The sequence below is a fragment of the Desmodus rotundus genome, chromosome 1 (genome assembly GCF_022682495.2).
Source record: "Desmodus rotundus isolate HL8 chromosome 1, HLdesRot8A.1, whole genome shotgun sequence".
Taxonomy (NCBI): domain Eukaryota; kingdom Metazoa; phylum Chordata; class Mammalia; order Chiroptera; family Phyllostomidae; genus Desmodus; species Desmodus rotundus.
Window position 1 is genome coordinate 29,876,156 of NC_071387.1, and position 6,178 is coordinate 29,882,333.

The following is a 6,178-nucleotide window of genomic DNA, read 5'->3' on the forward strand; positions in this document are numbered from 1 at the left end:
GAGCTGTGTTGCAGAAAGCTTGTATTTGGTGACCGAGGAAACATCTGGCGGGTCTTTGTAGAAAGATCTCTCCTGTGAGGACAGATCTGAAGGATGGCTAGAGGACAGGAATGAAGTTCAGAAAGGGCTGAACATTCAGTAAGTGCTCCCGCCATCAAGTTGGTGTTCAGCAGCCCTCCTGTCCATGAGCTGATTGATAAAAAGGGCTTAAGAAGCAAGCATTCTGACTTCAGAGAAGATCAAGGCAGCCATTCCTCTGGCGATACTCCCCATGTTGCCCCCACAGCGCAAAAGGGGTAGAGGTCTGTCTTAGGATTAATAATGGTCCTTCAGACTCACAACTACTGGCTGCAGCAAATACTTAATAGAGGTCCTCTGCTTGACCCCCAAGTTATGGCCAATGGCTAAAACTTTGACCATGACACGTTCACCAATGTTAACTTTTTTAATGTGTAAAATAAAACTCAATTTTAAAGGTTATATATTCCAAGGTATTTAAGTTGCACTTCCAACAGAAAAAACCCAGCTCTGTGAGAGTTGGTGCTGGCTTAAGACAACCAGATTTCACAGTTCAGGCAAATTAGTAACACACCATATTTCCCAAATGGAATAAGAACTTTTCACTGATAATTCAGAGACTCTAGAGCAGCCAAGTGGGAACAAAGATATTTTGTAGGTTTACCTGCACTCCTAGCAGTTAGGTATTGGTAATGAGTCCGGAAAAGTTAAGATGGCCACAAACTTAAGGCAGCGGTGGTTGTAACGCACAGAACAGGTCATTCAGTAATGCCAGGGTTTTTTCCTCACGCTTCTACTTAAAATGTGAGTGCTTACTTATTCCAAATAATTTTTACTAGAACCTAGAGTAAGTTGCATAAGGACTAAAACAAGTGACCATGATTTTACAGCCCATCAGTACAAAACAACAAAAACACTGGAGGGTAACTGAGAAAGCACTAAAGATAGAACAACTTTAATTGCGCTTGTTCCTATTTACCCACCACCTTTGAGGGTCTTTAAATACAACCAGTTTTTTTAAAGACTTTATTTATTTATTTTTAGAAAGAGGGGAAGGGAGAGAGAAAGAGAAACACTGGTAATCAATTGCCTCTCACATGCCCCCCATCTGGGGACCTGGTTCACAACCCAGACATGTGCCCTGACTGGGAATCGAACCAGTGATCTTTTGGTTTGCAGGCCTATACTCAGTCCACAGAGCCACACCAGCCAAGGATAAATACAACCATTTTAACAAGGAATTGATTCCAATTAATAGTCTATAAAGATCCATTTCTATGTAACACTATTTTTGAAAACAAAAGAATTTCAACCTAAGTTCCTGAAATTCACAGACATCAGTTCATCAGAAATGCCAAAAGCATCCTCTGAACTCCTTGGCTCCTGGCACTCTTTTTACATCACAACAAAAGTAAACAATTGGCAAAGGTTTCCCCTAGCCTCAGGTATCACATGTCCCTGGATACTTCCAAACTTAGGATATATCTCATCAAGCAAGCAGGGAACAATTTACTAATTCTTTCCTATCCAATGGCTAGGTGTTTTTAAAAAACTACTTCCCAGCTGATGTCTTCTAATGCAACATGCCTGAAATGTAAACAGTGGCTTTTCTGTTCAGGATTTTATATTTTGAGGGCAACAGATTCACTCCTGATGCTTTTGATATCGTTGGTGCTGCCCATCAAAAAGAATTATTTGTTAGGAACAAGATTAGCAAAATGATCAAGGGCAGTTGGACATGGCCTTAAAAAACTGAAATAGCAGGTATATCCCAGGCATCTTCTTGGTGGAAGCCATGCACCTCAAGCTTTTTGAAATGGTCATATATTATGTCATCAGCTTGGGAATAGCAGGTGCAAACTCCAGTTCTGCCTCTTTCCAAGCAGGGAGGTCAGACTCCAGTACACACAGACCTGCCAAGAAGCATACAGTCAGAGCAGAATCTCTGTTCATCACAGTACAACCAATAAAACACAAGGCCTAATGAAACGGGCATTAATGAAAGAATCCAAGTTTAGAGTAAAGGGGCTAAGGCAGGGCAAAATGAACTTTCCAGATGGATATCTTGATCAAGTCCAGGGGGATGCAATCCTGGAATGCTGGCTCAGCACCATCTCTACCAAGAAGTCTTCATTGCTCAATGCAAGCACCCCTTTCTCTTCTAAACACCTATGGCATCAAAACGATCAGAACCAAGACTCAGAGACTCTTAGTACATAAGGACCCCAATCCCAACTCTTATTATGAGAAAAGTGAAGCTCAGATAATTACCCCTTTCCTCCCTAGGAAGTAGTATTTTTATCACCACCCCCATTTTATTGACAAAGAAACTGAAGCTCAGGGAGATGAAGTGTCTTCCCCAAGGTCACACAGCTGGAGAGTATTGGATTCCACTCTGAATCCAAGCGTACTGGGTTCCAAAGACTGTACTAATAATCATTACCCCTGCTGAAGGAAAATACTGGAAACCACTAAGTACCTAAAAAGAATAGCTCAGGAAACCATGGTGTGACGATGCACCCTACATTCACAAGGGAGGCAATGCCCACAAAACTGATCCTGGATGAACGAAGGTCTGGCGATTAGGCAGAAGGCTCTCAGCAGGGCTAATGGGATGATGTACTGTTCCCTCTGCGAACAGTTCGCAAGGTCTCCACTCAGGTGGGGTCGGAGGGGAGTTTGGGGGTAGGGAGACTGATGACCCTCAACCTCGAGAATAAATGCAGACACCAGATGTTTCTGTTCCACGGCCGAGAGGATCAGGAATTTCACTGGAGGGATCAGTAGGTCATTGTAAGCTCAGTGACAACCCCATGCTCACTGTGTCATTACCCTCAGTCCCTTTCTCTGGGAAGGATTAGCATGACCTCTGACACCCAAGAGACCTGACTTTGCATGAGGCAAGCAGAAGGTACGTATTGGTTAGGGGATTGAGACCCTTTTTACAACCAGTCTAAGTGCAAAAGAGTAGATGGAGGCGGCTCCAAAATGGGAGGCAGACAGGCCCAGGCTTGGGCCAGCAGCAGGAAATAGAAGAAAACCTACAAAACTGTGTTGGGCCCACTAGGAATCATGAGTGGATAGCCTAAACTCATGCTGAAAATGCAAACAGAGTAATGTAGCAGAAAGTGTGCCAGCTTTGAGAATGGACCCCACCACATTGTGTATTTTAGTAGTACACCCATGTTAAGTTACAGTTCTGAACCACAAGGGTAAAATGGTTATGATAAGGCTCAGCTTAGAGCGGGAATTGTGTGCCTTTGAGAGAGTATGTGCCAGGTGTCTGGCACCAGATCTGGCACAAAGCTGGAGCTCACACAGAAGCAGGTGGGCACAGTGATGGGGACTGGAAGGTAACTCAAGCAATGGGATGAGCTGGAGGCATGTGCTCCCTGCACCTTACAGTGGCATGGGCTTTTTTCTTTTCTCGGGTCTGAAGAGGCCCTGAAACTTGCACAAGGGTGGTGGGCTCTAACCTGGTCAGAGAGCACTCGGTTCTTTGGCTGTACCCTGTACTGGCACTGTGGACAACCACACTCTATGAACCTGTTGGCCAGGCTGGTCACCACGATTAGTTGCTTGCCAGCTTTGCTGAGCTGGCCTGGGGAGGAGGAGGAGAGGAGACTTGTCCACAAGCCTTGGATAGCAGCTCAGGAGACCCTAGACAGGCTCAGCCATATTTTAGCAACAAAGTTGTGCACCCACCTATTCACCTACCCATTCACTTGCAAATTCATCGCCAGCCCATCACTACCAAATACCCTATTTTATTTTCTTCATGATACTTAACGTTTTTTACAGTCAACATGTTCTTTTATTGTGTTTAGTTGTTCATTGTTTTCTCCTCTCTAGAGTATGTTTGAAAGTCTAGGCGTTTTTCTGCCCTGGATGGTGTGGCTCAGTGGATTGAGCACCAGCCTGAGAACCAAAGAGTCGCCAGTTTGATTCCCAGTCGGGGTGCATGTCTGGGTTGTGGGCCAGGTCTCCAGTGGGGGGTGCACGTGAGAGGCAACCACACATTGATGTTTCTCTCCTTCTCGTTCTCTCTCCCTTCCCCTCTCTATAAAAATAAATAAATAAAATCTTAAAAAAAAAGAAAGTCTAGGCATGTTTCTGACATGTTCACCACTATACCTCCAGAGGATTACCCGACATACAGTGGTTGCTTAGAAAATGTGTCGAGTGAATTCATAAATTCCAGAAATATTTTCTGAGGCCCATCATGTGCTGGACAACCACTTTTTAAAGAGGAGGAACAAGAAGAGATGTCTGAATCTCAGGAGGCCTGCTATTTGGGGGTAGACAGAAGCAGAGAAGGAGGGCAGCCACTTTGGCCCCTGGCACCATTCTGGTAGTTTTACATGTATAACCTCATTTAGTCCTTACGCCAGCTCTGCAGAGTGAGCATTAATATCATCTTACTAGTACATCCAAGGCTTTGAGACATTTAGGTACTTTGTTGAAGTTCATGAGCTTTTTTTATGACAAAACTCAGATTCGAACATGGGATCTGTCTCTTCCCACTAGGACAGAAAAGCGGTGGAAACCGTGAAAAGACAAGGCAGAGCCCTCTGCGAGCCACTGGAAAAGGACCGATGAAGGAGCCTGTGGGAGTTCAGGAGGAAGACTCATCATAGGTGAAGGCAGGTGGGATGGGCTATGAAGGAAAGTTCAGCTTCACAACGCATGGGGCGGAGAAGCAGCATCCCGGAGCGCAGTGGAGTGTGGGCAAAGATACAGAGGAGAAATGTCATGAAACCTGACTGTGGTGGAAAGTAAAATATAGCCCACTCTGACCTGAACAGACTGAACATAAGAAGGGGCTGAGGGAAATGAGACCGGGAAGGAAATGGTGTCAGACCATTGGGCGTCAATGTGCCAGACTGTCTCCCAGCACCTGCTCACCCCTCTTCCTTTAACAAAATCCCTCAATTGTAGCCAGGTACATAGCCACACAGCATCCCTTGCAGCTAGATGTAACGAAGGGCCAAAGTTCTAGTCAATGGGGTATAAACGGAGGCGACGTGTGTGACTTCCATGTCATGACCTTAATGGGAAGGGATGTTTGTCCACAAGTGCCCCTTCTTTCTCTTTCGTAAGGCATATTGGCCTGTCATTTTCTTTTCTTGTGGTAGCTTTGGCTCGATACAGGGTAACACTGGCCTCATAGAATGAGTTAGCATATGTTCCCTCTTCTCCTTTTTGAAAGAGTTAATGAAGAATGGGCCTTAATTCTTTACATGTTTGGTAGAATTCGCCTATGAAGCCATTTGGGCCTAGGAAGACTCTATTAAGTGCTGTTAGTGATAAGTTTGTTGATCTTACCACCTCACCAGACCTTGGGCTAGTTATCAAGGTATTGCTGCTACTGAGTTCTCAACTCACCTTTCACTGCCTGCTCTGAGAAAATGGACCAAGGCCTTTAACATAGTGTTCCTTTGATGTGTACCATGAAGATAAGCTTTACGGGTAGAAGGCCATGCCGAGGCCCTGCAGGAGGAATGGGTTTGCCTCCTGGCTCCAGTGTGCTCCGTGGCAAACTCGTGTGTCAAGGCAGTTCAGTCATGTTTTCCCTGGCACCCTATCCAGCAGTTTTGTAACATACTTCCAGGTGACACCTACCCAGGAATAGCTTTCCTTGGCGCCCGCAAAGTGCCAGCAAGTTCTGGAGGGTCAACTTCCAGCAAGTTCTACTGGCACAGATTCCCAGTCACTTCTTGCCATTTAATGAGCTGTGGCCATGCCCTCCCTAACAAGGTGTCAGTCAGTTCTTCCAAGGGGAAGGGGCTCTCCTTGGGTGCTCTCTCAGTACTGGGGTAATGCCTGGTCCTTGTATCTGCTCTTCTCATAGTCTTTAAAGCTCTCGTTAGTTCTTCCTAGCCAGAACTCTTTGTGATTAAAAACACCTGTAGTAAGTAGACGCCCATTTGTGCAGTGATAATTCTGAGCATTTATGTTTCAATTCTTTACTCGAATAAAGATATTAACATGCCTTCCATGGACTCTTGCTATTAGTTTACATGTATAAATCAACATGTAGTTAATTTGTAATTTTTAGAAACAAGTGAACTAAAAAAATGTTAAAGCTTCACTCAAATAGTACCTAGCTTGGCCCCTACCTTCCTCCTTCCCAAAAGGAATTGACCATTTTGTAGTCTGT